This window comes from Bombus huntii, chromosome 17 (genome assembly GCF_024542735.1).
Source record: "Bombus huntii isolate Logan2020A chromosome 17, iyBomHunt1.1, whole genome shotgun sequence".
NCBI classification, from domain to species: Eukaryota; Metazoa; Arthropoda; class Insecta; order Hymenoptera; family Apidae; genus Bombus; species Bombus huntii.
Window position 1 is genome coordinate 5,779,766 of NC_066254.1, and position 23,706 is coordinate 5,803,471.

The window sequence follows — 23,706 nt, forward strand, 5'->3', positions numbered from 1 at the left end:
GGACATTCTGTACAAAAAATGCATTAACTTGTTTACGTCGAGAAACTATTAATTTAACAGATACGTTAACTTTACTTTGTCAAATTCAACGCGTGAAAGACAGAGATAACGTAAACGTAACTATACCGTTTTGCGTATTTTCCTATCTTCCGCACATTAAAGTAATAAATAATGCGATTAAAGTGTTTATTTGTTTCTATAATCCATTTTCCGTAAGCTTCCACTTCGATCATTTACTTGCGAAATTTTCGACCCAAGTCATTTTAACACATTGCTTATTGACAGCCTATTAATGGTCTTTAAAACGCCAGCGTTTATCGACCGATAGCTTATAAATCGGCATTTTGTTGACTTCGGTTACGGACCGGTAGACTATTAATCCGCTTTTTCTTAAATCTGTCAGAGGCAGTAGTAGAAAAATTGTTAAACACATGCTCGCTCGCGTTGCCAGCAATGATATTGCTCTACTTGTTTCTTCAAAGTTGTTACAATAATTTTGACCCTCCAAAATGAATGCCAACAACGAAAGTGAGGTACTTTTGGATCATTAGTCAAAGCATTCGTTCAATCGTCAAGCGCTCGTTGGATATTCACTTAAATTACCTCTATGATATACTGACTTGGAAAGCTATAATGATACGGATATCCACATGTTCCGTCCGCAGGAACAAAACGTGAGGATTTTCGTAGGCCACCCAATTTTTAGCAAAGGTTTCTGCGATGCTTTGAGAAGCGCGAAACGATGAGGTAAAGTTTATGGAACATCGTAATCTGCGCCTTAAACGAGTATCGTTTTACGTACTTCTATATCGAGAGATCGAAGCTGTACGGGAGGAGGGAGAATTGAATCTGATTGATAGCGCAACGAACTTACCTTTTGCCAAAGACAGATGCTCGTTAGCTGGAAATCGGCGTCGTGCAGCACTGTTGCGTCGATGCCTTCGTTGATTCCTTCTCCTTTTCAAGCAGCGTTGCTGTTATCGGTCGACGTGGAATACGATTCGAAGGAGCAAAAATTATGTACTTGTGCGCCCGTTTGTAATATTCACTCAAAGCACTTATCACTTATGCACTTATCACTCGGCAAACGAATATTATATGTATGTGACTTGGTTGATTGTGTTTTCATCTCATCTTCTTTAATGGTAAAGAATATAGATTATTCAAAAGAATGTATTAGCAAAATCGAAAGAAATATGACTCTGAGCCTAATTTCATCCCTCGAATACAGAAATTTTACTTGCTATATATCCCAATAGTACACAATATTTTTTATTTAGTCAATGATTGAAATTAATATTTATATTTTTGTCTGAACAAGCCGTATTTAACGAGAGTACATCGATGCCGATCTTCACTGTTTTATTAGCTAGTATAACTCATCATTCTTTAGTTCTGAACATCAACCACCGACTTTGATCTCTGGTTTATTCGCATTTGCTGTGTTTATTTTTATTAATCTTACTTGGGCTACTTTAAAGAACTGGCGAAAATAACGGAATTGATATTACTGGGACATTAAAGTATGACATTTATTGCTTAATTAAGAATGGAAAGTAAATAAAGCACTTGAGAATATTTATACACGTTTCCCTTCAACTGTCTCCAAATTCGTGGTACAGTCGGGCGGGTGATGACGCTAAATGCAAAATTTAATGCTTAATTTCTGAAAAAAGGGAGAAAAAGTAAATTTAAAAATCCGCCAGGCACCCGTGTATTAATTGCATGTTTCGGGACCTGCAACTTCTGGTTTTGCTCGGGTTTGTAATATTAAATCCAAGGTGTACTCCATGAATAGTAATGGCGTAGACGAATTAAAAAGAAACATCGGTTTAGCGTTGGAAGATTTACACAACGCACATAATTTACTACAAGAGACGCATAATAATTTAGTTTAAAGAGCAGACAACATTTCGAACATTTGTTGCATTAATAAAACGATTCCTAAAAAGTACTAATCTTACCCTTATTTATGAAACTATTCCAATAAAATAGAGAATAAAGGAAATTAATAGGATTCTACGCGAAAAAAGAAGTCGAAAATATAGAATAAAAATTTTTCGTTTGAGGCTTTGTTTTCGAGAAAATCGACTTTGAATTTTCACTCGGTACGCGTGCACTTTATCACGTCTCGTTATAACGGATCTCACTGTAGATCGTTGTCTCGATGGAAAAATTAAAAAAAAAAAAAATAAAAGAATGTTTATTCTATATTTTCGACCTCTTTTTTCGCGTAGAATCACCCCCTTTCCGCTTGTACCACCAGTTATCAACCACCCTGTATAATAGCAATAATAAAAAGCAAATCATGGCATTGCCTATGTTTAATAATACAAACGTGAACAAAAACAAAAGTTTGATACCTCGGAAGCTGATGAATTTCCAAACTTATCTTTTTCCAAAGCGGAGTTTTAAATGAATTCTTCTTTCTTTTCTCTTTTAAATGAATTATTCTTTTCACTAGGTCGATTGTACTATGATTTTCGGGAGACTGTATTTTCGACGTGTCATCCGATATTTTATTCTATCTTATTCACGATATTAGACGAATTTATGGATTATTTAATGAAAATTCAGCGGTGAATGTTGACTATGAAACGTGATAATATGCAAGTTACACGGTTCGACAATGATGGCACGAGGAACGATTAAAACGACAATGGTGAATACTGTAAATAAAAAAAGAAAGCTAAAGATACATAGCTTATTTTCCGAACTAATTTCCTAGCTCGATCTAAGGATTATCGCGAACCGTGTTGAATACGTATGTAGCTACTTTCCTGAGATTAAAACCCATTTGCATCACGAAACGTGATATTTCGCGAATAGTGCCTGGTCTGTATTACCAACTTACATATTACGAATCGCGGAATAATCCGCGGGCGAGGACTGACCGATTTCTTAGAACAGAAACAGTTTCTGAATGGGACGTTTGCTATTGTTAGGCCCGCGGACGACGAGCCTGGAAACCCCCCTTGTTCTCGGGGAAAGCAACGAAAACCTGTCAACAGCTACACTCTAGACACTCTGCAGACATGGTCAGGTATTTTCTAACCGGTGTAACAACGCCCACCGGGGTCTGGTGCAATGAATCAGCTACGAGTCGGATGCGTCGCTTGAAAATGCAGGAAACCTCCAGAGCCCGATCCTCGAGGGTTCTTAGGCGTCGAAGTGTCGCGCCTCGTTTACATTTCCGATGCCTTCCCACGTCGCTGCAATTGCTTGGATTGATGTCTCGATTGTCTAGATTTGGCCAAACTCGTGCCACTGTATGGAAAACAGTTTCTCTTTTCCACACTTTTATCATTTCAGAGACGGCAGTGGGAAACTTCCCTTAAAGGAGACGCGCGTTCCAACCGAAAATCTATCGCAAATATTCAAACTCTTGCGTAAATCTAATTGTCATCTAAGTCTGACTTTAAATTTCATTTTAAATCCAACTACCTGAAATCCCTCTTAAATTCCGCAGTGTCGTTAGAATTTGTCAGATTTGAAATGAAGAAATGCAACCTTGGTTTCCTACTTCATATTGCAACAAAAACGGATCTTTGAAATAATTAGGTTCAAAGTTGTGAAGAAACGAGCCCAGGTAGACCATTTTTTACAAAGTTACAGCAGTTCGAAAACTGACGATTTCCGGGTCACGATTTAATTTTATGACATAGTGTATATGTTAAATGATAAATAGTATAGTATTAAACATATTGGTTTTTAACTTGAAGGCTAAAGCCATACAGCGGTTATACAGATAGTCGGTAGCTTTTTTTAAATTGCACCAAACGACGAGCTTTTTTTAGAAGCTAGAAGGATTAGTTCTGTGGCGGATCGGTATCAATAGAGGACGCCGACAGGTCGAGGCATCAACGCGGCGCAACACCTTCCGGGCGATCCGCTGGTACCAACCGCCAACACTAGAGGGCTACGACGACAACGAGTCTGTCTAACTCGCTAGCGGTCGAATATACGAGCGATTGATACAAATACCGCACCTAGCGAGACTCCCTCTATGTCTAAGGCAGGGACTACCGGGCATAGCCTTACTGACGAGTCCACCGGTAGTCCCGGGACGAAACGCAAAACTCTCTCTTTTCATCCGCCACAGTTCGTTAAATAATGCGTAAAAGAAATGTTGAGCAAATTGAAACATCTAGGGAATGGCGATTACAGTAGTAAAAGTCTTTTTATCCGAGCCTGTAGTGAAAATTTAAAAAGCACATTTTGTAGATTTTATGCCAGTTGTGACAAGTGACAAGCATCGAAAGATGTAGGGATCTTAACTTTAATTTGTTTAAAAATTAATTTTTAAGCATCTTGGATTTATTACCGTTATAGGGTGGGAGACGCGAGAACCATTAACTCATAGCAACGTTATTCGATGAAATTTTCAGCGTGTATATATTTTGATACAAGTGTTCAACATTTGTTACTTCAATTTCTTTTACAAGCCCAAATAAACAAGTTGTGCAAGATGACCTTTACTATTTTCTTTTCCATATTTCAAAATTTCTTTTAGATATCATCTCGTGAGCTAACCCTTCCAGATTCTTGAAAAGGCTGAGGTCGTTTGGTTCGATTTTAAGAAAGTTATTCTATTCTAAACGGTGCACGAATACTTGTCTAACTATGTATAGGAACAAGTTATTCAGAGTGTTTGTTGACTTTCGCACTATATTTCAGGGTCGTTGAGGTCGGCGAGGTCAGCCCTATTCGAATTTATACTAAATAATTACTGAATTGAGGAATTCAGAAAGGATAGTCGCTATATATATACTGGCGGAAGCAGCAACGGAACAGTTTGCTGTTTCAGGGTTGTTTGAGCGCTCGATAACGAAAACTAAACAGAAAGGGAAGGAAGAAGGCTGTTCGGCGGCGACGTAACGCGAGAAAACTGAAGAAAGCGTCGGGCGACACGACTCACCGGAACGGGAGCGGCTGTGTTTGCAGAGTTAAGTGACACTAATTGAAAGTTCAATGTCGGCATATTGGTTATAGGCATCGAACACACAATGTCGGGTAAACAGGCGCAGGTAATTCAATCTCGGTCCAACGAGGATCTAATTCGTCCGACGCCTGACTACACAGACCAAATCCTACCTTACATTTCCTCGCGTCGTTAATCGCCTGCGATCCAAAATAATTTTTCTTCCCTTCATGTATGAAGGACAGTGAGTATAATTTTTATAGTGATTCGTTGCTTTAATTATATTGAAAACGAATACAGTGTGTTCGAATACAAGGTGTTCGAAAAAGTCGGGACCAGATTTATACTATGTATTAGTGAGTTCAAGTGGGTAACAAGAGTTGACGTTTTTTGACATGTAATTGGAGTAACATGTTTATACGAAGATGTTAATATGTTTTCAAATTTTTACAATCTTCCTCGTCCAGTTGGTAAAAATCTAACGTTTCAAATTTGGCCTCCCCTGTTTCATACAAAATTGAACTTGCATCACTTTCAAAATAATTAATTATGCCATTTTATTTATCAACGAAATTTCAATTGATTAAAAGAACATTTTAATATTTCAATTATAAACTGTTTATAAATGAAAAGTTCGCGTTAAAGCGTATGTAAATTTATCGTTTTCCCCATTTTTCTGTATTTGATTCTGTATAACGAGTCTTAAAAACAACTTCCCTCGAAATCTTTGAACATTTATAATTCTTCGATAAAGCATTTTCGAACGTAATATCACACGTACTCCTTTTATCTATTTGACCTCATTAACACATAAGTTTGTCCCGATCTATCCAGACGCGTTGTGACTCCTCGTCAAAAAGATAACCCAGGTGTGCTATCTTTAATTTCTCAATGACGCATGTAATGTTTCTCGTCTGTAACGTATAATATCAAAACATTATGAGTTCAGAATATGCGGTTCGTTGAAAATAATTAAATATATTATGAGGTTTAGCGTGTAACAAAGAAAAACTATTCCATACTAAGGTCGAAATGATAACACACTCTGCTAATATGTTTAGAAATTGCTCAGTAGTTGATGATTTATCAATGAGTAAAGATTACAGTACAATATTATATAAATTTGTAAGTATGTGGGACGCGGAAAAAGATTAAACGAGTCTGAGAAAAAGCAAATTCTTGAACTAAAACAGCAACAGTTATCAGTAGCAAAAATATCGACAGTAATAAGATGAAGTCGCAGAGTAATACACAATTTCTTAAAAAATGTTGAAGATTATGGCAAAAAGAAAAGTACTGGTCGGGCGTCATCGTTATTCGATCGTGATAAGCGAGCAATTTTGTGTGTAGTTTCCAACTCGCAGTTAACAACGAAGCAGATAATGGAAAACTCTAGTGTTAGCGCCAGTGTTTCAAGTGTCCGTCGAGTTCTACTAACCTGCAAAAATATTAAGAGGCTAAAATTGAAAAAGAAACCTTCGTTAACAACGAAACATGAAGTAGAACGTTTACGCTTTGCAAAAGAAAGAATGCATTGGAAAAAGAAATGGATAAGGGTACTGTTTTCAGATGAAAAAGATTCAACTTGGATGTTCCTGATGGGTTAAAATATTATTTTCATGACGTAAGATAAGAGACAATGTCAGCAATTCGACGACAAATAGGAGGAGCCAGCGTGATGGTTTGGGCCGACATCGGTTATTTCGAAAAGACAAGTATCAAGCTCATCGCTGGGAGAATGAATAGTATCCAATACATAAATTTAATCAAAGAACAAATAAATAATCATGCAGAACGCATTTCTGGACCTAATTACATCTTTCAACAAGATAATGCACCTGTACACACATCAAGATTGGTCCAATCATACTTTAATGAAAATACTATATCTATTTTGCCGTGGCCTGCACGCTGCCCGGAACTTAATATTATTGAAAATAGCTGGGCAGAACTTGTTCACGGCGTATACGTGAATGGAAAGCAGTATCGATATGTACAAGAATTAAAAAATGCAATTGTACGCGAATGGGATACGTTAAGTCAAAATTATATCCAGAAACTATATAAATCGATACCAAATCGTATAATAGAAGTAATAGAAAATAAAGGGGGGTGTACCCATTATTAAATAAGTATATATGTTTGATAAGTAATTATTGTTAGTTACAATTTATGTTGATTATTATTTCTTATTGTACATGTGTTATCATTTCGTTCTTAAAATAATACAATTTTTTTTTGTTACACACTAAATCTCATAAGATTTTTAATTATTTTCAACGAACCGCATATCCTGAGCTCATAATGCTTTGACATTAAACGTTACAGACGAAAAACTTTGCACGCGTCATTGAGGAATTAAAGATAGCATACCTGGGTTATTTTTTTGGCGAAGAGTGTATAAACGGAATATGTATATCATGTAAATCGAAAGGGAAACGAGATATTTATAAAGAAATATCGCAGGCGCGTATAATAACTTTGCTGTTTGATAGTCGAAACAGCTTAATAGAAGTATAAATTTTTATAAAACTAATATAATTGTACGCTATTGACCACGAGACCAATTGTTGTGATAACTGACGTGAAAATGAAATGATACTTTTAGAAAATATTTACATGCACTTGATAAATATTAAGGCATACTAGGTGACGCGTTTGTTGGTGTCCTTATACCAGATGAAAATAGAAAATTATCTCTTGGGGTTCTTTTCCATTTAGCTTTTTATTCTAATTTTTTAAAACTCTAATGTTAACAATTCCCATTGTTCTAAACTTAACTCTCACAAAAACCGCATTACTTATGGGATAACCTTATTTTATTCGCAGGTTTATATTCGCCATTTAAAGAATCATCGTTTCTCAGAGTTATTAATGGAGAACAGTTAATTAAGATGCTAATTCCATTAAATTACTTCTTAGATACAGCTGTAGGGCAAATTCTTAGTACTAATCTTAATTTTCATCTATGTGTGTAACAAGTTGTCGTGTACTCTAGCTACATTTCTGAAAACAGGCATATTCAGGAATTTTCTTGTTTCCACGGACACGACAATTTAGCTGCCACATCTTTACGCTTCTTTCTGAGTACTGCTACACCTTCGTACCTTTTTTACATTACTATTTCATTTACACTGCTTAATTTCGCAACAGTTTCAACTACTCTAAAAGTATAAATTAACACGTTTTTTCATGTAACCTTGCAATAATCGAAGAAAAAATTGATATACAGAATACAAGACAATGTACATACAGGGTGTTTCAGTAAACGTAATACAATCGGCAACAGGGTGATTCTATGTGAAAAATAAGTCGAAACTAGCTAGACTTTGAAACTTTACCAAATATACTTAAACTTGGTTAAATATCAACTAGGTATGAGTAAACAATCATCTGGAGCTTTTTAAATAAGTCGAAAATGTAAAATAATCTTTTTTTCCGTTTAAGGCTTCATTTTCAAGCAAATAAATTTCGAATATGTTTAATTAAGAACTTCTCTGATACAATTTCAAATTTATTTCTCTCGAAACCAAAATATCTCGTAAAAACATTTTATTCTACGTTATTTACTTATTTTCGCGCGTTGTTAAACTTTCTGTCGATTATTTACTCCTGTTCAGTTCGGAATTAGCCACGTTTATATATACTTGTCAAAGAATAAGAGATTTCAGAGAATAAGGTAAGAAATGGCCATATTTGGACCTCCTTACGAACGAAAAAATATTATTAACATTCACTTGAAATGTGATGGGAAAATCGAAAACAACGAATGCAAAGATGAGAAGGTGACACCAGTCAAATTTACCCATATTTTACACTTAATTCTCATTTTCTCTAAATTTTGATTCAGCTACGGAATAATGCATTCATCTATAACGAGATAATAATTCTTGAAAAATTCTGCTGATAAATCAATTGAAGTTTGAAATGGAGCAAATCTAAACTACCACCAGATTGTTGCTACGTGAGAACAATAGCCAACAACTGCTCGATTTCAAACTTTAATCGATTTACCAGCGGAATTTCTAAATTATTTCGCAAATAAATCATTATCTGAAGAAAATGAAGATTATCTTTCCTATGTTCACACTCATTTTTTTAATTTTTCCATCACATTTCGGATAAATATTAATAACATTTTTTCTTTCTTGAGCGGTGCTCTTAAATGTGCTACGAGAACTTTTAATTCGCAAGAAAGTCCAACAATGGCCTCTTTTTAACATCCTCCTTTCCAAACTCGATTTTCTCGGAAACGAAGCGTCACATGAAAACTTTTATTCTATTTTCGTTTTATATTTTGTCGTAGAACCCCTCCGTACCCAATTGCACCGCAAGTTACGTATCACCCTATATATGTGAAAAAGCGGCTATTTCTTCTTCAATCGTCGGAATATTTTGTCCTTTCTGACATACCGCTCATTTACTGTATCAATGACGTAACAGAAAAATCACGATTTTAGAGAAAACGAGTTTGAACTATCATCGTTTAAAATTCATTTACAAAACAGTTCTAACAGAAAGTTTTTTTCCTTACCAATATAAAAGCGACAAATTTTGAGATCGTCATTGTAGCAAATTGGTTAATAGCTTATAGACTAATAATTAGTAAGAGATTATTCTAGATGCGAAAATAAGTGAAAAATGTAACATTATTTTCAAAAGATGGTGTTTGAACGTGTTTAGTTCAGAATAATCCTGCTGCGCTTACTTGGTCAATTTTTAAATATCATTCTCGGAAACGAAGCGTTTTGCGCAGAAATTTTGTTTTGCACTTTCCATTTTCCATTTCCTGCCCAGATCGGAATTAGTCTAGTTCAGATATATTTGGCAAATTTTCATGTTTTAAATGAAAAAAATTTACTTTATATTTCTGATTTCTATTTTTTTGCAGAATCACCCTCACCTCATTTGTACCATTAATATCGAGATCCCCTATATATATATACGGACATTGATTAATGTAAATACTTAAAAGGACAAGAAAAAGTTTAAAAAATTGTAAAAGAATTACAAAAGATATTTTAAACTTGCTTGGAATTTTAAGCATATCATTATTACGTAATATGTTATAAATATATCGCTACTTGTTCAAACTGTTATTAATAGCTCGTGCATTTATATATTTTAAACATTTTTTGTGTTGGCGTAATTCTTATATTTTAATTTTTGCTTTAACATTTCAATATTCGTTGTCAATAATATTATATTACTGATAATAATACTTTTAACTCAACGCTTTGATATCTTACTGTTCTTAACATCTGTGTTAGATCGACTTAAAAATCAAAGTGTGTATAAGCGAATCGCGAATGATAAGATCCACTTAGCTTGTCCACGTCTCTACGTGTACAGATAAATGTAAATTCATTGTACAAATAATCCACAATTCGTTAAATTCCAATTATTTAAAACTTGTCTTATGCTTTAATTCACCTTTGTTTACAAACATCTATACGCTAAGTAAATTAAAATTCTTGTAATATTATTACGTTAAACGGCAACAAACATACCTGTATCGCTATCAATGAATAAAGAAAGACATTTTGTTGAATACAACACATGATTTCGCTATGGCGTAATAATATTCTATTGTTCCTTATTTTGTTACTTTTACAGTCCAAGTTAGTCTATTATAAAAAAGTAAAGAATTATAATGCACAGAAAGACGATTAGTTGCATTTTATATGCAGTTTAACTCACGACTTACTTTCCATTTTTCACTTGCTTCATTTTTCACAGACCGGCAAGACGTGTGCGAACGAATCGACTAACGTTCGTTTACGTAACGGCTCGAAATACGTTCATAAACGCATCGCACTTAAAAGTTGCACTGTGCTGACCAATCGGACGACGTGAAATAATTAATCTCAACAGATTCTAATGTTAATACGAGGTTATCTATTTAGAAAAGGAAACAAGATAACAACAATATGTAATATTTCCGTCAATTTTAAGTTTGCACATGGATACGACCTAATATAAATGTAGTTAATAATACTTTAAATGTAATAATAATTACATTTAATTATAACAATTTAATTTAATAATAATAATAACGACAGTTTAATAAATGTAATAATAATTTAAGAGTATGTTACCCAATCGCAGTTAAACAATTTGTTCATAATTGTACATGTAATATTATGTTAGATACCAATATGATTAACTATTTCACATCGCCTGATTGGTCGACACAGCGTAGTCATTTGAAAACACGCGTTTAGGAACGTTAAACGTCAAACAAAGGAAAAGAGTTGCGTGTGTCTGTCTGTTCGTGTGTGCACGAAGAGTAGAAAAAGAACGAGACTGAGAGTGAATTGAGAGTTAAATTGTGTATAAAATGTATTAAACTGTCGTTTTTTCTAATATAATTATCTAGTTTTATGTATTAGCCTAAGCTAGCCGTATTTAAGAATAGTTCGTGATAATAGTCAGTGAAGGGATAGTGGAATACTATTGCATTATGGCGTGATTACGTGTTACTACCAAGAGGATTTTTTGCTGTATTCGCACTCTGTAAGTTCACATATTTATTATTTAAAAACAGATGCACAAATTACAGTTACGTTCGTTATTATTTGTGTCTGACTATTGGTGTCTCGAACTGTTTGGGCAGGATACGGATTACAGAAACTGACTTGAAAATCCATTTATTAACAAAATTTCAATCGATTAAAACAAACCGATATCTTAAGATTTAAATTATTAATTGTTTATAAATAAAAACACGTTGAAGTAAATTTCTCGTTTCATAAATTAACCAAAAAATGGATTTATCCCATTTTTTTAAATAAATTGTCCATTGACTAGAGCTGTAAGTGGCACACAACAATGGCGACCAATTTCCATTGGATATATTTCATCTGACTTAGTATTCGAATCATTATATCTAATTTTAGCGAATCACTTTACAATATATTTAACAATGAATGCGTTTGTGGAATCTACGTAGCACTGTGATAGAAAGGATAGAATGTGTATATTGCGCTTATGCAAGTACAAAATTAGCAAATAATTATTCTGTAATAGTAATATCATAGTATATGTAAAATGGATATATATATATATATATATATATAGTTGTATAAAACAACTAATTGTCGGCTTCTACTAAACCTTATTTATTTGAAATGAGATTTCTAAAAATGACAGAATTTGAATTAATTTATAAACTACGTTGTTTCCAAGTATGTTATTCGCACGCGTACAATCTTTCTTTAGCTTGCAGTACTGCGATGTATAGAAATGGGTTTCGTATAGATACAATAGCAACTCTAAAAAAAATGGCTTGACAATTTCACCTCTAAATGGGACAGTTCGTTACAAAAACGACACGCGCGTATAGATTGGCGCACGAACGAAGGTTTTAGCCCAGTCCAGTAATTTTCTGGTCGGCTTAATCGTACCTGAAACCACTTTGGCAACGTTACTCGCACATGCGTATACAAGCGTAACGTTGGAAAGAGATGTGGGTAGTCGGAAGCCACCGTGATATAGTGGAAGAACGGAGGGAGATCCGATCAACAACAATAAGAGAATAAGAGTAGAGTGGAAGAAATATCGAAAGAGCTACGAAAATAGAGCATGCGAGAAAGAGAAAGAGCGGTTCACATGCGTATGAGAGAGAAAGAGAGTGCAGGAAGAAATAGAAAGGGGGGAATAAAATTCCACGAGTGAAACACAGAAGCACGAGGTCAGGAAGAGGCGAAGAAAGAGAGAGGGAAATAGACCAATATAAGCTGTTAGCTTGCAGCTGTTTGTGCAAACATTATCCAGAACCACGTTCTACGTTTCGTCCCTTTGACAACAGGACTACAAACAGAGGCTAGGTATCACGTGGTTGCGGGTCATGGAGATATGTTTCCCAGTCTCTATCCCTTTCCCTTCAATGCGAATTTACACGTGCAACTGAGTATCTTTTGAAGTGCTCAATTCGACCATATTGAAATCAGTGATTTCGGAATGACGAATATTTTCAAAAAAAAAAAAAAAAAAAAGCTACAGCAAATTATGTAATTCTTCGATGACTCTTATTTTACATTCATCTTTCCCCCACTTTTCCCCCACTTTTCCCCCACTTTGTTTCTCGACCGCTACGATATTGCCAAATTTTATAACGAGAACTACCTGGTTGCAATATTTAAAATGTTTAAAATTTTCAGAATATTTATATTTTCTGCACGCTCGGCTGCCTAGTTTCTGGCAATGTGAAATTTGATATTGATCAGCATAGTTAGGTAATAGTTTCCTCCCTCGCTAGGAAGTAAATTCTCAATCGAGCAATAACTGTTTATCGAAGGTATTTTCTATTGAAGAGATATTAGCGCGAAGGAAAGAAAAGGAAACTGACCTTTAGAATTCGTGGTTAATAAAATTTCGACCTTAATTACTTTAAGTGAAGAAAAAGACACCGAAAGAAAATATACAAAATTAGGACCACATTGAGTAGGCGGGGGACGAAAATAAATCCAAAGTTTTTACATTTTTCCCCATTATGTGACGTTAATTTTTTAACGAAACGAGATAAAGGAATATTTGAGGAATACAAGGGTTTTATAAAAATTTTAACCGAAAAGCGTAGAGAAGCAATCATTTTATACAAAAAATTTATCATCTTTGCAATGTTATGTTTGTATGATATATATTTTCGCAAAACAATTTATCAGTGTTTTCGAAAAGAAAAAAATATAAAATGAATATAATCTTTCAGCTGTGGAATTAAAAAGACAATGATATATGTATAACGAATATTGCTATTAACCGATTGCGATGATCTTGTTTTTTTATTTGCTTCACAGCATGGGAACCATTTAAGACTTTTCTGTCGTTGCATAAATATTCATAGAACGCACGAATATGTTCTGTAATCTTGAGCGTAACATATTTATAGGAAATGAAAATACCCTTCATTAATTAAGGAACAGTGTGGAAATGATTTTAAATATGGAATCGCTTTGTGCATTGATTGAATCAACAGATTATATTTTACAAATCAACTACTTTAATTCTTTGTTCTTTTGGTTCGAAAAATTTGGAAGAAGAGTAGTTGAGAAGAATCAAAAACAGAATATAGAGAAGTTAATGAGTTGTGCAAATTATAATATTATATTAAAATATGTGAAAAAAAGTAGCAGTTATACTGTATAAATTGACAAAAGTCAGTTGGAAACAAAATAGATTTCAAATCGTTTCGGTTATTCTTTAAATCAATTTTCCTATTCAATGTAAATAAATGGTTGTCAGATATTTTTTTACTGTCTCGATATTTAATTTCTTAGAAATTAATTCTAAAATAGATTAAATCCAAATTAATAAATTATATCTAAACTAGATTATCATGGCAGCGACTGAAAATTACAATAAAATTTCTCTACTAGACCGAGCTCGTATTATTAAAAAATAAATGGAAAAATCGTTCGATGTTTAGGGAGGGTTGTACAGTGTGTCACGCAAACTCTGTGCATCTGTAATATCTTTATTATTTCTCAAACAATATGCGAAAACATTACGAATGAAGGTTGTAGAATTTAAAGAAATATGTAATATGATTGTGTTGGTTTCTTGACAGGTGGATGCGTACAATTGTTTATACCTGATTTCGATATAACCGCAATATAAAAAGTATAAAAGCACCAAGTATATTTATTCTAAAACTTACCGTTTCTGAGATATTTGACTTTGTTCGTTCCATTACTTTCGTTATGAAACATGTTCGAAGTGTCGACCATGTGGATCGACAAAATCGATGGCTTCCTGGCCAACTACATCACCAGACTTGACACCACTAGATTTTTTCTTCTAGGGAATACTGAAAAATATTGTATATCGCGATATACCAACTTCGCAACATATGATGCAACGGATTATTGGCGCATGATTCTATAATAGACTCTGCGACGATACGAGAAGTAAGGTACGAAACGGTTCGAATATTACAACGTTATATCGGTGCACATGGTCGACGCTTTGAACATGTTTCCTTCAAATTCAAATTTCTTAGAAATAGTAAGTCTCTATGTCGTACGAAATGCAATGTCTCTCTGTCTGTCTGTTTGTTAGCTTATAACTCGAGAATCAATGAGTAGATTCTCGTGCGGTTTTCTTCTCTACGTAGGTACATTCTGGTCAGGTTTTAGTCTATGTTTGCTTAAAATTGGTTTTTACGGAGCAGGCCAGTGAACACAATGTAGGGGAAAAGACTGGAAACGCAGATACAACTAAAGTATGTATGAGAGATGTGTATCTCTTGAATAATTCTATAAAAATGTCCGCATACATGTTTATTGAGGAAACCTGTAAATCTATATGTAAGAAAGACTCTGATATTGTCTTCATTATTACCAACTTGTAATGTCTTATTTCCAACGAAACAATACATCGCGACCTTAAGATACCCACAGTTAAAGAAGAAATATCCAAATTCAGTAACAGGTATAATATAAGAGTTAACAACCACCAAAACCTGTTAGTTACCCAATTACTTGACACGACGAATCAGATCCGCAGACTAAAAGGATATTACCCTTTAGATTTAAGCATTAGATTTAACTAGAATCAAACATACTATAAACACTTATAATCCAAGTTACAGTACCACGCCAAAACAATTTACTTATAATTCTCAATGAGAATTGATTGTAAAAATTCTACCAAATAAAAAAAAAAAAAAATAACGTAGACCACGAGGGCGGTTCCGTGGGCATAACTAGTTTCAGGATAAACGTATCGCAGTGCCTTTACACTCAGAATTCGCTATTGCGTCGAAATCAAGCATAAAGAATTGAACGTCCCATTTAAAAGAACAAAATTGCCCTGGGTGTTTCCAATTTACATGCCAAAGAACGTGTAGAGGGCCGATAAACCAAGAAACAAAGTCTTTTAGAGATTTGCTCATTTTTCTTCATTTTATTTATTCACATATTTATTCATGTTATTATCTAGTTAATGAAGATGAGATAGGGTTGCAGCTGTACTGCATCAAATATCAACGGGGCAACGTCTGGCTGCAATTAGAGCGGTCATTGTTAGATGTAACGCTTGCATCGCTGCAAGAGGCCAACGTTTTGAACAGTATCTTCATTAAATAGACGGTAACGCGAATAAATAAGTAGTGTAAAAACAAAGACATTTTTCTTTCCCCTTCCACGATTTTCTCCAAAATGGAGCAAAAACGAGGAAATCTCAAACTTAGGTTTTTTCACTTATTTGTCTGCAATTACTTATTCGTGTTATCATCTACTTAATGAAGATGAGAGCGAATCGTAGCTGTAGTGCATCAAGTATCAGCAGGGTAATGTCTGGCTGCAATTAGGGCGGTCATTGTTAGATGTAACGCTTGCATTACTGCAAGAGCTCCAGCATTTTGGACAGCATCTTCATTAAATAGACGATAACACTAATAAATAAGTGTAAAACTAAAAACATTTTTGTTTCTTTTTTCGCGAATTCAAAATTCAAAATTCTTTTTCAAAATTCACGACTTTCCAAAATATACTCGTTGTTAAAGGCTTAAATCTTACAGCTTTCGGCAGTAAACTTTTTGGCGTATTTGGAGTAACAAAGATACTTGAGGTAACAAAGTTCTCTTTGGAATAACAAAGTTCACGAGACACGTTGTATATTAAAATATGAAAGAGTTGGTAAACGGAAAAAGGCGAAGGTTGAAATTCTGTAGCAGTTGAAGTAAGGTCGACTTGATAGGTTTTTCGAAATGCGCGGATCGAAATTCGTTTCGTAGCTACGCGGAGAAAATTCATCCCTCGCGAAAGTTGGCTGGTTCGATTCCCCGGAGTGGATTCGCGAGTTCTCGGGAATCAATCGAAAGTTCCTTTGGTTTCGGAGGAGTAGAGCATCGTGTCCCATGGCTTGCCAAAATGCCGTTACTCGCGGCTCGTTCAAGCTGTCTCGTTTTATTTCCAATTTCTGTCCGTTCGCTGAAACGCAGCCGATCGATCGACGAAACAGCCCTACCGGTATTTTACGAATTCGACGTTGCACGACACCTCCAGGGAAATTTCTGTATTCTTCATTTCGTCGCGAAACCATTGCGTCGAAGCGTTTCACAAGCCTTCTTGAAAATTCACCCTTTCTTTCGCATATTTTACATTCTTTCCGCTCGTTTCATCGATGCAACGCAAAGAACAATTTTTTCTCCTTTTTTAAAACACGTTGCAATTACAAAGCGTGACTTCTATCTTCGACCGTATAGCTAACTCTTGAGAAATTACCTTCTATATTTCTCTCTCGTATGTAATGCCTGAATATTCAAGGCGTATTAAATAGTGAAACAGAATTCCGGATCCAGTTAAATGGAAATAAAGCTAACAAATAAGTAAATCGATACATGCGAATGACGGAAAGAACACAAGGGAATATAACATGAAAATGATTATGTAACCAAATCATCTAGAATGCTTCTCTATCTTGTTGTCTGTCAGGTTTACAAAACTTTAGTTTAATTTACGTTACGATTACGCTACGTTCTCTCATAGACATACTTTAATATAACGTAATATAACAGACTTGGGTTGGATAATTCTAATGCTAGGGTGAAATAAGTTCAGGTATCAAACGATAAGACAGATGCGATTCATATTACGCTTTATAATATATTATGGTCATTTGGAATTGAAGATATTTCAAGCGTGATATTGAAAAGTCGATTATTCGGTTACCAGAATCATATTCTATCGTCGAAAGAGAAACTTTTTATTTAATAATTACCATTAAATTTTGTATAGTTTTCGTGAATCAGTATCATTAGACAATTTCAGTTTTAGCATTACCCGCATCAAAGTCAGGACGTTCTTTATCTTCAACGATTCTTAGTCCTCTTGTCACTATTTGAATTGTCATAAAAATTTGAACAATCTGCTTTTGCATCTGATATAGGTTTGCCATTAGGTGTAAGATCCGTAAAAGTATCCATATTGTTAGAATGTCAGGAGTAACTTTCTTTAGATTTATTATTTCAGAAGGATCGGAGAATTCATTTTGCTTGAGCATAAGGAGATATGGTTCTTTCTTTTCTATCCTTATTGATCTTATCTTTAGCCAAGTGGTTGGGAAGCCTAAAGCGCAGCTTTCATAGTTTCGACAATTTTACAACGCGAGAGTCGTTGTATGGGTTGAAAATTTCTTGCAAAACAAAGATCGCAATATTATGCGATCCGTGCAGCGTTCGACTAATTTTTTGCCATTTTTAGGTTTGGCAAGTTTCTTGCGTAACATGGTCCAATTATAAACATAATTGATAAACGTGATCGATGAAGAACTTTAATCTGAAAAGTTAAATGGTGTACGGGAACTTAGTGAATAGTCAAAATAGGGAAACGTCAAAGTCCAGGAATATAAAATTGATAGGTACATTTCTATGAAAATTTCCTTATGATAACGTATACTCGCTATCTATTTTTATAACAGCCCTCGAGAATCTATAAAGCTGCGACGTCTTGTTTGTAAAACGTAATTGGTTTTGAAACGGGCTACTCTTTGCATTATTTTGTTTGCAGTGTAGAGTTACCGCTAAACCCAAAGTCCTTTATTCACTCTTTCTCGTCTCATGCAAATCTCTCTGACATACCATAATGTTATTCAAGTTTCGCAACTATCTTTTCAGGTTTGTTTCAAACGTAATTCGATTTTGACTTTGAAATCGTTTGACAGCTTCACACTTTGATTTTTAGTTTAATAAATTATTTTTTACATTGTCCTATATAATGCGGTGGTTTCTAAATTGGGAAGACGCATGAAAATATTTCGTTGCATCAAAGTATTTCTCTTTATTATACAAAACACGCGTCTTAGAGGACCATATATGATATTACGTATGTATATGGACAATACGATTATATCTACATTTCTCTTTGTGCTATTTTTATTAAAATAATTTTCAACAATTTCATTGCATACTAACAAAACAAACGTACATGTAGTAAGAATAATGTAAATGTCGTGTACTTATATTTACGTGAAAATATGTAAATTGCAAAATGAATTTTGCCAATAATACAATCAATTCTTGATAATTCATGCAATCTGATTTTTATTGCGACGTTAGCAGGATACGAGGCTATTTTTATAGATTTATTTTGATGTATTTATACGACGTGATGTAAATCGCGATACCGTGTTTGTTTCATTGATAAAAATATAACATTAAAAGGTAATGTAGATGACGTTATGGATATCACTGTTTGAACGAGTAATAACAGAACAAGTTCGTTTACGATCAGTTGAAATCGTTCAACTCTTATTACTAAAAGTAAAAACCTGCCAGACTTAATGCATTAACCTTGCAACGTACCTTCCATTCGGCCAACACCTATTTCTCTTGGATGGACTTTTTAGACGAAGATGTTTCTAGCGAGAGCAAGGAAGGCAATTCTTTAACGATTACGAGGTAGAAATGGAATAATATTTGAATCAGATTATAAGTGCCGAGATTTATCTAGTCAACTGGAGAAGCAGACAGAAAAGTAAGCAAAGCATATATTTTTAACGATTTTTACTTTGTTGGAAAAGTAATGATCATAGGCATTAAAAAAATAAAAACATGATATTGGAAATTATCTGATGCCGGCAACGGCAGTTAAATATGCCGATGTAATGAAATGATTTCATCGCCGTAAAGACGATAATAAGGACGATTTTATAGAAATAGCATTCGGAAAAGAGGTTCAATGGTTCGAAGTACAAAAAGGATGTAACTCTATGCAGTTGCTGACACCCCTGTTCATAAATCACCGGACATTTAATAAAATTTGGATACGAACAATCTTCATTATCACGAAAAAGGCCTCCTTTATGAAATAAAATTGGCATTAATCAATTGTTTATAATTTGAAGAATTTGTAGATCAAATTGTATGTTCAAAGCCTTAACAAAATATCTCATATATCTTTTTCATACGCCGCCTGCTAATATCACCGCTTCAAATAATTGCAGCATTCCGTTGATTGTTTTTGATAAATATTGACAAAAGGGGACTCGGCCCCAACAAAGTCGACCTTCACATATATTATCAAGGACGCTCTTCTTGAAGAAGCTGATTACTTCTTGAAAAGCTATTAATAAAAAACTATTATAGCGAATTCTGTCATTCTTCTATAATTGCGCGTCCGCCGCAATGTACGCGTCGGTATTGGTCGACGACCGGGTGAAGTAACCTCTGATGCAGACCGAATTCTTATCTTTTGTTTGCAGTTTATCAAGCGAGTCACGATTATACACTATTTTAACCGACTTGGTGTAAGAAAATGCGAAGCTTCGAACGCTCGGAGCGGTCCTCTGAAATCCAGAGACGAAATCCGTCACCCCAGTTTCTAGGAAGAGATAGCGGAGTCACTCGAGGCTGCCGTAAATTATGCTCTCTCTCTCTCTCTCCCTCTCTCCCTCTCTCCCTCTCTCCCTCCCTCCCTCCCTCCCAGCCCTCCCTCTTTCTCTCTTTCTCTCTTTCTCTCTTGCTGCGTCACGGGCTAGTGAGGTTCAACGGTTTCGCGACTGCGAGGCTAGCGAACGGAACCGACTGTCCTACGCGTTTACTGGCATCCTGAGTAAACGTAACGTCTCGGATAAATCGGAATGCGTTCATATAAATAATAGATTACATTCCCCAAGCACGATGCGATTATCTGTACGACTTTTTCCTAATTAACTCTTCGAATTTGTCATCCGATATTCATCGCCATTTCACGGTTTTCCGCGTTTCTACGTACACACTTATACTACGCACACTACGTCGTAGACAACACTTTGATCAGCTTTGTCCTATACACGTAATCGCCGGACTCTTTTAGTTGTCCAGATATTCGCACAAGACTATCGTTATCGATACTTCCCATATCCATATGTGTCTATCTGTGACACAACGTAAGCATAGCTATAAACTACAAACAGGTGGTGAAAATTAGGTTACCACGGACGGACAATTATGGAAAGAATTCACTGTGGTGGTAACGGTAGATTTTATTAATAACTTTTTAAGAGATAACTGGCTTCAACTTTCTTCCAATAATCGTCATATCTGCTTTTTAACTTTGGGCAATCTTGCGCAAATAATTTCTCAAACAGATACTTACGGATTTAGTCCATTTCTAAATGCTTATCCGGAGGATCGTATTCGCGTTGTACTATTCCAATAACCATTTTACTCAAAATGAGTAATTTTCCAACGATTTACGGACGGGAAGTATGTTGAACATGATTATGCAACTTGGCAGCCCAGAGGATATGGGATGTATAAATATTTGAAGAACCTGTCGATTAATCGCAATCAGTATTTGAAGAGACAAAGTTTTATATGAGAAAAGTGGTTGTTCTATTGTGCGAAAATTGCGTTACCCGAACAATTTTAGTAGTTCGGCACTGCATGAACAGAATTTATACGGAAGAGCAGGACAACACGTTGTGGACAAATTGAAAGGTGCGAGGCGCAACGTGTAGAGTTCTGTCCTTTCCAACGTCTGACTTAAAAATATTCTGCAAAAGAAAGGATGAAAAGGCATCGATGGCTCGCAGACAGCGCATAACGTGCTTCGACGATATGTTCTTTTCGTTTCAGTAGTAGTTTCTGTGATACTGACTATAGTCCTCCACTCGGTTGCATAGCCGTTCAGCGTAGCGTAAACAAGTCAATGCGCGTAGTTGCATCCTGCTCCTGCCTGCTCTATCTTCCTAGTAGTGCATCGGTTTCGCTCTGCCTGGCCAACAGGACTTGCAAGCAAACGTTGCCCGATAAACTCCTATTGATTGAAGTCTTATGCGTTTTATTTCGGACCTAGCTACTCGTTCGCCCTTCTATTTCTATTTCCGGGCCGAGTCACCGGCTGCATCGACGACGCATTACGTCTGCTGTCAGCACGTTCCTATAATTGATAGGGGATGCTACCCGCCCTCTCTCTTCCCCGCACCGTACTCTGAAAGATACCGGTTATTTACATGCGAAAAATGTGGCTGCTTTTTCCAAGAGACGAGGGAGTTTAATCACCGTTTACGCTGGAATTTAATCTTCCCCAATTCAATTTATCATGCTGTTATCGTTTAATTATCAGGCACTTTTCTCAAGTACACTTTAGTAATCTTCCTGTAATTGTAACTCTTATGTTGACTGAAAATTTTACGCTAATTTGGAATTTATCATTTTTAATACAGGTCCTGCCTTTTTGTGTCATTAATTATACGATTTATATTACTATATCTAACTTTTATCATGCTACGAAATGTTTCCATACAATGAAATTATATCGTACAGGATTATTTGAAGAATCGGCTCCAGTTGTAATTCTGCTTCGAGCGAAACGAGACAAAAATCATGTTTTGTCGTCTTTGATAACCTCTATAACCATATATTATATACGCAGACTTGGAAAATATACTAATTCCTCGAATAAAAAGTACGTACAACTTTAGATTACTAAAAATAGACTATCCTAGATATTTCGTTACACGATAATATACGGGACGATTGTAAAATCGTGATACGCCTGGAAAAGATGTAATTTCTTATATAATTGCATCTATCTATATTCGTATTCGTTAGATTGCTATTTACATTTATGTATTTAAACCTAATGCAAATATTTTAAATCGCTTAATAACCAGATATAGAATCAGGATAGATAGGTGATAGATTAAAGTAGCAAATGGATAATAACCAATAACAAGTGAGCGGTTCACAGGAAAACAGAAGAACGTCGCAGCATTTCTCAGAAAAGGAAAATTTATTTTTCGATATATAATGTCGCAACTTTGTATTTTCTCAGTGATATTATATCGAAACAAAATATTTTATTCTACGTAATTTTCTACTTTTACCTAATAATTATAAACTCAAGCATATGCCCTGCATTAATTCTTCGAAATTTCCAAGAAATCACTGTTCGTGCCTGAATATGTAAAATGGAAATATTTTTGTAAAGAGTAAATTGAACGCTACAGAATATCAAGAGGTGTTATATGGTGAATTATTGCCTTTCGTAGCTGAATAGGAGACAAAATGACGGTTTTTCGTCAAGACTTTGCTTCTATTTATACAGCCGCCACTACGGAAAAGTGGTTTCAATATTTTGGAATAGAATTATTACCATGGCCAGTATCGAGTCTTGATCCGAACCCGATCGAGAATCTGTAGGAAATTCCAGCAAGAAAAGTTTACGATCGCAAGAAGCCGCCTATAGAAAATATCGTTTAACCTAAAAAAAGAATAAAATAGGCGTAGGTGAATATTTACGACGAAACTTTAAACAAATCTGTGGATAGTGTGCCGTACAGATGATTTGTAGAAATATTGAATGAAAAGGTAGCAAAATCAATATCGAGTTTATATTTTGTTCACAGCCAAAAAACCAATTTCAAGAGAAAATTTAATTGTTTCTGGACTTGAAGGGGATCAAATTTTTGTTTGTCGTATCCTCAGTTTTCTTTTATATTACGATATACAATTATATAAACGATCTTGTCAATTTTTGCTTTAATACTGTGAATATTCTAAAAATATGGTTGAGTTTATAATTATTCACGGCATTGTGCAACACATTAACCTGTAAAAAACGAAAAGTATCTTGCACACTTTAATATCTTAAAACTACTATAAAATAGAAAAATTTTCGTCCAAATTAATACGACACAGCCAATGACGAAGAACACGAACAGGAACATGCGAAAAAATGTTAAGCTCGTTAAAAAATTCGAGATTCGTTAAAATTAACACAGCCCATTTTACCCGTGAACCCTTGGCTTGTTATTGTTATTATTATTCCTAGAATTATACATAAATTCTAATAGAG

At 34.9% G+C, this 23,706-nt stretch overlaps 1 protein-coding gene across 4 annotated transcripts in view; it reads right to left on the reverse strand.

Annotated features, from left to right (window-relative positions):
• LOC126875167 (uncharacterized) overlaps positions 1-10,755 on the reverse strand; it is an 84,986-nt gene extending 74,231 nt beyond the window's left edge. The window contains exons 1-3 of one of the 4 annotated variants that reach the window (XM_050637895.1): positions 10,629-10,755; positions 10,432-10,548; positions 875-1,137 (exon numbers count right to left, since the gene is read on the reverse strand). The gene's annotated coding sequence lies outside the window, so the exon portion shown is untranslated. Of the gene's footprint in view, positions 1-874; positions 1,138-10,431 lie in introns of all 4 variants that reach the window. The other 3 variants (XM_050637896.1, XM_050637894.1, XM_050637897.1) reach the window with 3 other exon arrangements.
• Positions 10,756-23,706: the final 12,951 nt, after the last annotated feature.